Raw genomic sequence first — 14,613 nt, 5'->3', positions numbered from 1 at the left:
TCAACTTCAAATTTTCAATGAGTTTCATGAAAAAGAACGTCTTCCCTCCAGGGATTACCGTTTAAGCTCGTAAAGCATCTGTGTAATACACATGTGTTGATCGAACCTACTGGTAACAAAGAGTTCTGAAATTCCCTGAGATTTCCACGTAAAATGTAATTCCTTGAGAATTTCAAGTTTTCCAGATGAATTGGCACCCTGTTTGGTGGCCTCCAACCTGGTGGGGATACCAACTTTCAAGCAGTACTCAAGAATGGATCGCACTGGTGTTCTGTATGCACTCACTATCACAGATGAGCCACACTTCACTAAAATTCTCCCAATAAACTGAAGTCAACCGTGTGCTTTCCCTGCTACCCTCCTCATCAGTTTGTTCAATTTCATATTGCTTTGCAATGTTACGCCTAGATATTAACTGATGTGAATGTGTCAGGAAGCACACAACTAATGCTGTATTTGAACATTATTGGATCGTTTTTCCTACCCATCTGCTTTAACTTACATTTTTCTACATTTAGAGGAGCTGCCATTCATCATACAACTTGAAATTTTGTCCAGCTCATCTTTTACCCTCCTACAGTCACTCAATGAGGACACCTTCCCACACAACACATCATCATCCGTAAACAGCCGCAACCCTGTCTGTGGTGCTACCCCACTTTCCTGGGGCACTCCTTACAATACCCTTGTCTCTGGTGAACACTTACCATCGAGGACAATGTATTGGCTTCTATTAATTAAGATGTCTTTGAGCCACTGACATAACTGGGAGCCAACTCATATGACTGTATCTTGGTTAACAGTCTACAATGGGACACCACGTCCAATGCTCCTGTCAGTCCAGTACAGATCATGGGAAGCAAAAATATTTAATGTAGTTTTAACAGAAGTGATAAATATTCCTACAGCAGTTGTATTGTACAACAGGGTCCAACTGAATGAGGAATTGCAGTTATTAAGACACTGGCCTCATATTCGGGAAAATAGTTTGCTCTGTCCAGCCAAGACGATTTAGACTTTACACAGTTTTCCTAAATAATTTCAGATATTCTGTGTGCATGTATATTGTGAGATATTTATTATCACTGTATTATGATGACAATTCCTATATCATTGTGACAATCCACAGATGAATGAATAAATCAAATCAATCAGTTTGCTGAACAGTTACTTATTTCACGTAAAGGAAAATGTTGTGTGTTCCTATGCTGCACACACCAGACCATTTATAGATTAGTGGTTGCTTTTCCCTTATTCTACATACTGTTTCATCAAGGAATTTTCATTACTTTTATACATAGCTGATTTCACTCTCTTCCTTCTCATACCCTTTTACCTTTGCTATTGTCTTTTGTCACCCACAACTCATCGTGCATTCTTTATTCCTTAATATGTCTATACTTTCTTCTCCTCTACAGTACCTGCCTTCAACACATACACCAGCCACCCTAGTTGTACAATCTGAATCCTCATTGTTGTAATGGGCCATTGTGCTGATGAATGTCACATTACAACTCCTTGCTCAGGTGGTGATGGCCACTTTCTGAACATTTAGCTCCAGTGCTGTTTTTAACATATTCTCTACACCTGCATCTACATACACACTCTGTGCGACACTGTATGATGTGTGGTACAGGGCAGACTGTACCACTACTAGACATTTCCTTTCCTGGTCCACTTGCAAATAGGGCGACAGAAAAATGACTATCTACATGCCTCTGTACAAGCCCTAATCTCCAAGGTCCTTATGCAAAACCTATGATGGTGGTAGTAGAATTGTTCTGCAGTGAGCTTCAAATGCTGATTCTCTAAAATTTCACAATAGTGTTCCTCAAACAGAATGTTGCCTTCCCTCCACGACTACTGATTTGAGGTCCCAAAACATCTCTGTAAAACTTGTGTGTTGATTGAACTTACTGGTAACAAGTCTAGTACCACGTCTCTGGGTTGCTTTGGTGCCTCCCTTCAATCAATCCTAGAGAGAATTCCAAACACTTGAGCAGTACTCAACAATCAGTCGCACTAGTGTCTTATACATGGTCCCCTTTACAAATAAACCAAACTTTCCCAATACTGTCTCAAAAAACCGAAGTTGACCACTTGCTTTCCCTAGTACAATTCTTACACGCTCATTCCATTTCATATTGCTTTGCTCTGTAATGCCTAGATATTTAATTGACATGACTCAGTCAAGCAGCACACTACTAATGCTGTATTCAAACATTATGAGTTTGTTTTCCCTATTCACTGCCATTAACTTACATTTTTCTACATTTATAACAAAGCTGCCATTCATCACAAGACCTAGATTTTTGTCTGAGTCATCTTGTATCCTACTACAGTCACTCAACTGTAACACCTTCCCATACACCACAGCATCATTAGCAACCAGCTGAAAATTGCACTTAAGAAGTCCTCGAGCCACTCACATGTCTGAGAACCTATTCTGTATTCTCTTACCGTCATTAAAAATCTGTATTGTGGCATCACATCAAATGCATTTTGGAACTCTATAATGGAATTTATCTGTTGCAATTCATTCATTGTTCGCAGGATATCATGTGAGAAAAGGGCAAGCTGAGTTTAGCACGAGTGATGCTTTTCCATCAAGGAAATTTATTATATTTGAACTGAGATTATGTTCAAGAATTCTGCACAAACCAATATTAAACATATTGGTCTGTAATTTTGTGGGTCCCTTCTTCTATTAATCTTATATACAGGAGTCATCCGTGCTTTTCTCTAGTCACTCATGACTTTGTGCGGGGCGAAAGATTGGCGATAAATGCAAGCTAAGTAAGGGGCTAATGCTGTAGGGTACACCTTGTAAAACTGAATTGGAATTCCATCTGTCTGAACCTAGTGACTTATTTTCTTTCAACTCTTTCAGTTGTTTCTCCATGCTAGGGATGGTTTATTACTATGTCCTCCATACAGGTGTCTATGCAATGTTCAAACGACAGTATGTTTGTACAATTCCTTAAATGCAAAATTTAAAACTTCACCTTTTCTTTTTCTATCCTCTGCTGCCACACCAGACTGGATAGAAGCCTTAGACCCACTTAGCAATTATATATAGGACCAGAATTTTCTTGACTACTTGGCAAAATCTTTTGCTAAGGTGTGACAGTGGCGGTTGTATGCTATGCATATTGGTCTTTTTACAGCTGCATGAATTTCAACTGACACTTGCCTGTCTTTGTGGGCCTGGTTTGAAATGAGAGCACAACAGTGTTTGCTTCCTCAGTATTTTCTGAATTTTGTTGTTAAACCAAGGTATTTTTATTCCTGCCCTTAATCCACTTAGTCAGCCAAAATTTATTATCTGCTTAAACTTTGTCCATAATTCCTCTCTGTCTGTCATACTGGTACTCAATGAGTCAATTCATCCTCTTAAGCATGATGCTAAGAACTGCTTATTTGCTCTTTCTAGCAAATACTTTATTGGCCTTCTTGACTGATTTATTAACTTTACTAACCATATAGTTGCTATGATGACATCATGATCACTAATCCCTGTCACAAAACTGAAGCCATCAGTCAGGTCATGTCTGTAGCTAAAATATCTAAAATATAATGAGGTGACAAAAGTCACAGCATAACAATACACATATACACTGATTGCGGTAGTGTCCCGTACACAAGGTATAGAGGGGAAGTGCATTGCCAAAGTTGTCACTGGTATTCAGGTGATTCATGTGAAAAATTTCCAGCTTGATTACGACCGCATGAAGGGAATTACGAGACTCTGAAACTATCAGTTTAATAAGTCACAGCTGCAAAATACTAACGCGAATTCTTTACAGATGAATGCAAAAACTGGTAGAAGCCGACCTCGGGGAAGATCAGTTTGGATTCCGTAGAAATGTTGGAACACGTGAGGCAATACTGACCTTACGACTTATCTTACAAGAAAGATTAAGGAAAGGAAAACCTACGTTTCTAGCATTTGTAGACTTAGAGAAAGCTTTTGACAATGTTGACTGGAATACTCTCTTTCAAATTCTAAAGGTGGCAGGGGTAAAATACAGGGAGCGAAAGGCTATTTACAATTTGTACACAAACCAGATGGCAGTTATAAGAGTCGAGGGACATGAAAGGGAAGCAGTGGTGGGGAAGGGAGTGAGACGGGGTTGTAGCCTCTCCCCGATGTTATTCAATCTGTAAATTGAGCAAGCAGTAAAGGAAACAAAAGAAAAATTCGGAGTAGGTATTAAAATCCAGGGAGAAGAAATAAAAACTTTGAGGTTTGCTGATGACATTGTAATTCTCTCAGAGACAGCAAAGGACTTGGAAGAGCAGTTGAACGGAATGGACAGTGTCTTGAGAGGAGGATATAAGATGAACATCAACAAAAGCAAAACGAGGATAATGGAATGTAGTGGAATTAAGTCGGGTGATGCTGAGGGAATTAGATTAGGAAATGAGACACTTAAAGTAGTATAGGAGTTTTCCTATTTGGGGAGCAAAATAACTGATGATGGTCGAAGTAGAGAGGATATAAAATGCAGATTGGCAATGGCAAGGAAAGCGTTTCTGAAGAAGAGAAATTTGTTAACATCGAATATAGATTTAAGTGTAAGGAAGTCGTTTCTGAAAGTATTTGTATGGAGTGTAGCCATGTATGGAAGTGAAACATGGACAATAAATAGTTTGGACAAGAAGAGAATAGAAGCTTTCGAAATGTGGTGCTACAAAAGAATGTAACTAATGAGGAGGTATTGAATAGGATTGGGGAGAAGAGAAGTTTGTGGTACAACTTGACTAGAAGAAGGGATCGGTTGGTAGGACATGTCCTGAGGCATCAAGGGATCACCAATTTAGCATTGGAGGGCAGCGTGGAGGGTAAAAATCGTAGAGGGAGACCAAGAGATGAATACACTAAGCAGATTCAGAAGGATGTAGGTTGCAGTAGGTACTGGGAGATGAAGGAGCTTGTACAGGATAGATTAGCATGGAGAGCTGCATCAAACCAGTCTCAGGACTGAAGACCACAACAACAACAACAGTTGGAGCTACATGCATGGGGCATTCCATTTCAGAAATCGTCAGGGAATTAAATATCCCTAGATCCCTAGAATCAGGAGTGTGCCAAGAATACCAAATTTCGGGCATTACCTCTCACCAAGGGCAATGCGGCTGATGGCCTTCACTTAACCACCGAGAGCAGTGTTGTTTGGGCATAGTTGTTAGTGCTAACATACAAGCAACACTGCATGAAATAACAGCAGCAGTCAATGTGGGATGTATGACGAACTTATGTGTAAGGACAATCCAGCAAAAGTTGACATTTATGGTCCGTGACAGCAGACGACTGATGTGAGTGCCTTTGCTAACAGCACAACATTGCCTGCAGTGCCTCTCCTAGGCTCATGACCATGTTGGTTGGACCCCAGATGACTGGAAAACCGTAGCCTGGTCAGATGAGTCCCAATTTTGTTTGGTAAGAGCTGATAGTAGGGTTCGGGTGTGGAGCAGACCCCACAAATCCATGGACCCAAGTTGTCCACAAGGCACTGTGCAACCTGGTGGTGGCTCCATAATGGCGTGGGCTGGCTTCACACGAAATCAACTGGGTCCTCTGGTCCAATGGAACTGATCATTCACTGGAAATAGTTGTTTGGGTCTTGGAGACCATTTACAGCCATTCATGGACTTCATGTTCCCAAACAACAACAGAATCTTTTTGAATGACAATGCACCATATCATTCAGTCACTGTTGTTCACAATTTGTTTGAAGAACATTCTGGGCAATTTGAATGAATGATTTGGCCATCCAGATTGCTGACATGAACCCCATTGAATATTTACGGAAAATAATCAAGAGGTCAGTTCGTGCACAAAATCCTGTGCTAGAAAAACGTCTGCAAGCTTATACAGGCAGCATGGCTCAATATTTCTGCAAGGAACTTCCAACAACTTGTTGAGTCCATGCCACGTCAAGTTAGTGCAAAAGGTCAAACAAAATATTAGGAGGTATCTCATGGCTTCTGTCGGCTCAGTGTATTTCCATTGTGTTTGGGCTGTCTAACTAGCTGCCCAAGACAGTTTTCAGAAAACATGTTCAAAAGTACTTCGCAAGACTGACTGTCTGTCTCTCTGTACCCACTACAATGAATCCATAGACAACCCAGTCTGTACTACATAAAGTGGAAATTGCCTCCAATTAATATTGCATGCTCTGGTTATCTCCATGTTACTGACCAAAGACATTTCTTGAATGACCCTCAAACAGTCACAGGAACTGGGTGGCTGGTAAAAAAAATCCAACAATTAACTTGATTTGATGCAGGCCTGTTATAAGCGACAAAATAACTTCACTGTTACACTCAAATTTGACCTGAATAGAGACAATATTTTTGTCAACTACAACACACACTCGCCCTTATAAGGTGTCTAATCTGCCGGGTAGATACACGTTCCATGAATCGCTAAATGTCTCAGAGCTCCCTACTGTGCAATTCAACCAGTTCTAGGTCCCTAGAATAATTTTAATGTGAGAAATTTCCTGCAGGGCAATAAATTCAGGAACTTTGTTATGAATACTTCGCAATTTACTGATAACATTTTGAGAGTTTACTGTCTCATGCTGCCCAATTTGACTGTTAGCTGACTGTGTGTGTTTACTTACGAGCTAATTGCATGATCACATGTGTTGCTTATTGTTGCACCTGTCAATTTGCAGTAGAACATATTTATTTATGAGTGCACCTACTACTTCCTGCTTTTTAAAACTTTTCCAGACCTTCCTTTTAACTTCCTACATAGCTCTCTGTTTGGCAGCTACCATTTATTTCTATTATAACACCTTCTTCGAATGTTTTTAACAATTTTTTCAGTCACTTCTTTTGTCTCCCGACTTCCAACCACGAGCCTCTGCTCATTCTACCTTTACCAATTCAGAAAACTTTCCTTTGCCATAGCAAAACTCTAATCACACATCCTCTTTCTAAAATCTTGCCTGGCTCAAGGTATCCCATATAAAGGGCTTTACATCAAAACTGCCATCAAGTCTGCCACCTTCCTACTGCAAGAACCTTCACATTTTCCTATTCCAACAGTCCCTCACCCTAACCAACCTAGTCCTTCATAATCATACAATCCAAGCTTAAACCATACTTGACAGCCACTACTCCTCCTGCAAAATCCTCTCTGTGTCTACAAGTTCCTGAATGTCATCATTACAATACAAACTTCAACTGCTGGAACAGCATTCCCAGCACCCCTTGAGGAAGCTGTCCCATCTTCTCTTCTGTTATGCCTGCATGGGATTACCTATAGCTTCAAAAAGAGTGTACCAGTCTGCTCAATGATCACTGATCATCCCTCCACCTCCTGTCTATCCTCCTCAAGTTTCCAGACATGCTTTGCTTATTTATTCCACTTTCCAACCCCTGCAGATGTCTCAGTGCTTTCTAAAGGCCTCACCTTAAGCCCAGACCCTAAGTAGCCCATGCTGGACTTGCAAAGGACTTTTATTTCCTTCATTCTTTCTCTGTAGTGGAAACATTTCTTCGCCACATGTTCAACTGACAACGGCCAACCAAAATCCCACAAAGAACCTTGTTTAAAAGAGTTCCAACCTACCTCCAACCATGATTCACCTCCCCTTCCACACAGTCATCCCCCAGTATCTTTCAGGATTTCCTCACTTCTGTCCTAACCTCAGCTTTCTTTCTTAAAACGTTTCCCAGTGAGACCAACACGACTACTATGGAACACACAGCTATCCCAACCTGAAAACCAATCCAGACTTTACCATCCTTCCCAAACACTAGAGCTCCACCACAGTATCACAACTGTGAATCATGGTGACTGTGAGGCTGAACCTTCCCGCCAGCTTTCTGACACCTGCATACAAACCTTAAGATCATGATCCCATCCTAGAAGTCCAAAACCTTTGTTGACCAATGCCTCCAAATGATTTTCTGTAAGTTTGCACCCTACATTCAAGTCACTGCTCATTTTGTTCACCATCTCTCCACAGTTCCAGTCCCATTATCAAAAGATACCTTGTTGGTCAATGTGGATCTGACATCCTTATACACAAATATGTTCCACGCCCGTCATCTTGTGGCTATCAAACACTACCGTTCCCAATGTCCTCCTGATGCCAAACCTACCACCTCTCTCCTAACTATCTCAGCCTTTCGCATTCTGACCCACAGTTAGTTCACTTTCAAAGGTCAAATATATAAACAAATCCAAGGGGTCAGTCCATGTGAAATTACCCAATGGTCTGGTTCTTGACATCTCAGATTCTGATGTTTTCGATACACTTGTAGTAGTAGTTGCATGAAAAATCCCAAATCCAAATTTTTTGGTATCTTTCATTTTTTAGTTATAACTTCCAAAATTATACAATTTTTGTTCCATTTTGTTACCTTAAAACCATCATATCTCAAAAACTAGTTGACTTACAGACCTAAAATTTGTACTGTTTTGTTCAGTGCTAATTGATAATATTCATAATAATGCTGAATTTTCTCAGATTAGATTATTTTTTAATTTTGCGCATTTCAAAATTGGATTTTTTTTTTGTTTTAAAAAATTTATGTTTCTCACACATTATTTGCTGTCTGCCAGATTTCATGATGGCAGTGTTCCAGTGGGAACACACTAGGCAGTGTTCCAGTGGGAACACACTAAATAAACTTAATTTTACTGGTAAGAACAACACCTTGTGCATAGTTTGTAGAGCTTTGGACTTGCTACTAAGTTATAATATATCAAAAACAAACTAAGGCTGTCAAATCATTATTATTTTTTATTTAGTGATAATCAATTTATTACATTATTAGAATCATACACTTAGATATAAATTCAAATTTGGCTTTAATTGACAAGATATTTTAACATACACCAAATAATTTACTTAATTTTACAATTATAATTAATGAACAGTATTAATTAAATGATGATGGAACTTATTATTTACCAATGTTTATTTTAGAGCCATGCACAGAGAAATTTTTTTACTCATCCGCAACAAGAAAGATGTTATGGTGATTCACTAACAATCTTATTAGAACCTAAAATTATATACTGCACTTTTCTTTCAAATGATATAACCTAGTGATCCCAAAAACAATAACATGACTGACATAACAACATGTTCTTTTCCAATATAATCAGAAGCCTTTTGCAGTTCTTCATCTAATAGAATATATGTTCTTCTAGTGGCAGTTGTCGAATTTAATTTACATAGTATGAAGTTTTTTTACTGCAGTCAATTTATCTGATCTTCTTGGTTATGCAAAAGAAAGAGCTGGTTCACAAAGATAAGTAAATAAAAGGTTTACTTCTCGTTTTTCATCTCTAGATTAGCACAGAAGCCATCCACCATTTACTGTTATAGGCACAAGCAACAAGTCTTGCATCTGTTCAAAAGCAAGCAGCATCTGGACACACCTGAATTTTCTGAACATCAAAATCCTTAAAATTGAAAACAATTTTTCCTTTATTTTTGGCTTTGCTATAGGAATAACTGCATAATACCTCTGAGGCCCTGTGACTGCTACGGCTTTATAAAATCTTTTTGCCGAACTCCTTTCTTTATGCCGCATGCTTATCATTTGTCATGATATATGCTTTACTCCACTCAAATAATTAGAATGAAGTTAATACTTGATAATGATGTGCTTCCACAACCAGTTAATATTAATGTTACGAAAATCATTTCGACTTTTGATTTTATGTGTGTTTATTAAGCCACTGGCTTAATTCCATATGAACATCGTAAGAGACAAAGCAGGACAAATGTGGCAGTGCCTTGATTTAAAATGCTTAATATCCCAATAAAACACTGAAATGCACATTTGGAAGATGACAAGTACAATATTCCAACTTGTGGGTTGCGTTTAGTATTTGTGTATACCAACATGTGCCTTTCAAAATTTAATTGCACATTTTTGCATTTTAAATCATGGAACCTTTCTGCCACTTCATCCCCTGGGCACAAGTGCTTACAGAGTTATATCTGCACAAAGCAACCTAGATCTCTTCTACTCACCAGTGCTTTGCTAATTTTATCCCAACAATTTGTCTCTACTGAAGTGAATTACTGTTACTAGAAGAAATGTTCTCTCCCTCTCCCTCTCTCTCTCTCTCTCTCTCTCTCTCACACACACACACACACACACAGTTTTTCTATAAATATGAACTACAACTACTTTATATAAAATGGAAAATACAAACTCTCTCTTACATCATTTATGTTGATTTTTGTATGGCATAATTTATTATAATTCTGAAATGATAAACTGAAGTGTGCTTAATTAATACACAATAATTTCATTTTAACAATAATTTAATGAACCAGCTTGCAAACAAAGCAAACTGGAACACAGTCAGCAATAATTATAGTAGTAAAAGCAAATTTATTTCCTCATGTTCCCTTTGGAGTACTATCATGAGATTTGGCACCTACTTTAACAAACAGTGTTTGACTAACATAACTTTAAAAAAAATGAAAAAAATGAAAATTATGATTCTGAAACTCTCAAAAATTAAAAATATTTTGGTTTGGGAAAATTTAGCATTTGAATGAGTTTGATCAAGCAGCATATAAGTTAAAGCTATAATAAACTGAAAAAAATGGTGTAAATTCCAGTTATATACCTCAAGTATTTACTGAGATATGGCCATTTTAAGGTTTTGAAATAAAGTAAAAAAAAAAAAAAAAACATCACAGTTTTTGATTTTATCTATTCTGATAGTTAGAATAAAACAACAAAAGATTACAAAGTTCTAAATCACCAAGGTTCAAATTTATTTTTTATTTGGTTAATATCACATGGAATGACCCCATGATAATGACATGGATACTTGCATGGCACCATTCTATGGAAACATTTTCATAACGTGGAATCATGGCAATGACAACCTTTGCTCTTTTCTTCATATTCTCAACACCTTCTCCTAAATGCAACTGACCTAGTTCTTCTCAACTCAACTAGCAATTCTTCTATGTGTCGATCTCCACATCTCAGATGGCTCCATAAATAGGCCCTATGTCTGTTCATACCAAGCAAAGCAATCAACAACAGTGACTCCAATTTATCAGCTGTCACCTGCTTCATGTCAAAAGGCCTCTTCCTTACAGCACTGTTGCCCGTGGACACCATATTTGCATATGGAAAGCAGGAGTTGTCAAAATATACTGATAACCCTACCAGGGCTTTGACAGACAATATCTTATCCAGCTCATCCATAAACAGATATCCCGTGCCATTTCTTCCGCCAACACTAGCAAATGTGGTAACCAGCCACTGACCAACACTCCTCTGATCATCAAGCATCACCCTGACATTCTAAAGCTCAACCAAATCCTTCACCACAGCTTCGACTACCTGTCACCTTGAACTGTTGTTGTTGTTGTTGTTGTTGTCTTCAGTCCTGAGACTGGTTTGATGCAGCTCTCCATGCTACCCTATCCTGTACAAGTTTCTTCATTTCCCAGTACCTACTGCAACCTACATCCTTCTGAACCTGCTTAGTGTATTCATCTCTTGGTCTCCTTCTACGATTTTTACCCTCCACGCTGCCCTCCAATGCTAAATTTGTGATCCCTTGATGCCTCAGAACATGTCCTACCGATCGGTCCCTTCTTCTCGTCAAGTTGTGCCACAAACTCCTCTTCTCCCCAATTCTATTCAATACCTCCTCATTAGTTATGTGATCTACCCATCTAATCTTCAGCATTCTTCTATAGCACCACATTTCGAAAGCTTCTATTCTCTTCCTGTCCAAGCTATTTATTGTCCATGTTTCACTTCCATACATGGCTACACTCCATACAAATACTTTCAGAAATGACTTCCTTACACTTAAATCTATATTCGATGTTAACAAATTTCTCTTCTTCAGAAACGCTTTCCTTGCCATTGCCAATCTGCATTTTATATCCTCTCTACTTCGACCATCATCAGTTATTTTGCTCCCCAAATAGCAAAACTCCTATACTACTTTAAGTGTCTCATTTCCTAATCTAATTCCCTCAGCATCACCCGACTTAATTCCACTACATTCCATTATCCTCATTTTGCTTTTGTTGATGTTCATCTTATACCCTCCTTTCAAGACACTGTCCATTCCGTTCAACTGCTCTTCCAAGTCCTTTGCTTTCTCTGACAGAATTACAATGTTATTGGCGACCCTCATAGTTTTTATTTCTTCACCATGGATTTTAATACCTACTCCTGACTTTTCTTTTGTTTCCTTTACTGCTTGCTCAATATACAGATTGAATAGCATCGGGGAGAGGCTACAACCCCGTCTCACTCCCTTCCCAACCACTACTTCCCTTTCATGTCCCTCGACTCTTATAACTGCCATCTGGTTTGTGTACAAATTGTAAATAGCCTTTCGCTCCCTGTATTTTACCCCTGCCACCTTTAGAATTTGAGAGAGTATTCCAGTCAACATTGTCAAAAGCTTTCTCTAAGTCTACAAATGCTGGAAATGTAGGTTTTCCTTTCCTTAATCTTTCTTCTAAGATAAGTCGTAGGGTCAGTATTGCCTCACATGTTCCAATATTTCTACGTAATCCAAACTGATCTTCCCCGAGGTCGGCTTCTACCAGGTTTTCCATTCGTCTGTAAATAATTCGCGTTAGTATTTTGCAGCTGTGACTTATTAAACTGATAGTTTGGTAATTTTCACATCTGTCAATACCTGCTTTCTTTGGGATTGGAATTATTATATTCTTCTTGAAGTCTGAGGGTACTTCGCCTGTCTCATACATCTTGCTCACCAGATGGTAGAGTTTTGTCAGGACTGGCTCTCCCAAGGCCGTCAGTAGTTCTAATGGAATGTCGTCTACTCTCGGGGCCTTGTTTCGGCTCAGGTCTTTCAGTGCTCTGTTAAACTCTTCTCGCAGTATCGTATCTCCCAGTGCTCTGTCAAACTCTTCTCGCAGTATCGTATCTCCCATTTCATCTTCATCTACACTCTCTTCCATTTCTATAATATTGTCCTCAAGTACATCACCCTTGTATAGACCCTCTATATACTCATTCCACCTTTCTGCTTTCCCTTCTTTGGTTACGACTGGGTTTCCATCTGAGCTCTTGATATTCATGCAAGTGGTTCTCTTTTCTCCGAAGGTCTCTAAATTTCCTGTAGGCAGTATCTATCTTACCCCTAGTGAGATAAGCCTCTACATCCTTACATTTGTCCTCTAGCCATCCCTGCTTAGCCATTTTGCACTTCCTGTCGATCTCATTTTTGAGGCGTTTGTATTCCTTTTTGCCTGCTTCATTTACTGCGTTTTTATGTTTCCTCCTTTCATCAATTAAATTCAATATTTCCTCTCTTACCCAAGGATTTCTACTAGCCCTTATCTTTTTACCTTCTTTATCCTCTGCTGCCTTCACTACTTCATCCCTCAGAGCTACCCATTCTTCTTCTAATGTACTTCTTTCCCCCACTGCTGTCAATTGTTCCCTTATGCTCTCCCTGAAACTCTGTACAACCTCTGGTTTAGTCAGTTTATCCAGGTCACATCTCCTTAAATTCCCACCTTTTTGCAGTTTCTTCAATTTTAATCTGCAGTTCATAACCAATAGATTGTGGTCAGAGTCCACATCTGCCCCTGGAAATGTCTTACAATTTAAAACCTGGTTCCTAAATCTCTGTCTTACCATTATATAATCTAACTGATACCTTTTAGTACGTCCGGGATTCTTCCATGTATACAACTTTCTTTTATGATTCTTGAACCTTGAACTGACATGAGGAATATCCAACCCAAAACACCACTTACATCACCCAAATAAGTGTTCTGCCACCCAATCAACCTACAAAATATTCCCACGATTCCTTGTAGTAGGCCCAACTGCAAGAACTGCTCCATACACCTACCCACCAAATCCTACTGCACTCATCACATGCATTTCCTAAACAATAGAATATTTTAACATGATAACACAAAATACAATCCCTGAGGTTATGTTTACTTTTTTTTTGTCAGTATGAACACTCCACGTAGACATCAGTTTTAACAAATTCTAAAAGCACCTCACACAATCCTATATTAACAAGGTGGCGAGTCATGCGCTGTTAAATAATCAGAGCTTAGAGAACTATTTTACAAAAGTATAAATTCCGGCCCTCCATATTATCATGAGTCTTTCTCGTGCCCGCTATGCCAGATAAGTGCTCTATTCACACTCTTGCTGAGTCCGTTGTCTTGACAGAGGTGGTAGCGGTACACACCATATATGTGGTTTGAGAAAGTTACTACAACCCCTGTAGACCTTCCCTTATCAATAATGGTTTTTGTGGCTTCATCATTTACAATAAATACCTAGACGATTCCCCCAACAAGACCACATTTCACAACTGTGTTCCATAGAAGCTCATGTTCTACCTGCAATTATCTTCATGTTGATGAGATGTTATCAATAATTTTTTTTTATACTCATCTTACCTCTGAACTGTAGGTGGGCTTAGAGGTTAGTTCTCTTCAAAACAATTTTCTCTCTCCCACTGTTTGCATTAATTTTTAATTTCAAGATTTCTAATATGACAAATAACTAGAAACCTTAGAGTTAATAAAAGGTTTGTATTACAAAATGTTCTGTTCAGCGTAGTAGCATACAATGTAAAAT

The 14,613-nt window shown here is 38.7% G+C and overlaps 1 protein-coding gene across 1 annotated transcript in view; it reads right to left on the bottom strand.

The window, feature by feature from the left end:
- Nucleotides 1–14,613, bottom strand: part of LOC126100648 (pre-mRNA-splicing factor ISY1 homolog) — a 73,259-nt gene that overhangs the window by 37,349 nt on the left and 21,297 nt on the right. The window lies entirely within an intron of this gene.

This window comes from Schistocerca cancellata, chromosome 9 (assembly GCF_023864275.1).
Source record: "Schistocerca cancellata isolate TAMUIC-IGC-003103 chromosome 9, iqSchCanc2.1, whole genome shotgun sequence".
NCBI lineage: Eukaryota > Metazoa > Arthropoda > Insecta > Orthoptera > Acrididae > Schistocerca > Schistocerca cancellata.
The sequence above is the reverse complement of the archived record's forward strand: the minus strand, read 5'-3'. Positions and strand labels throughout refer to the sequence as shown.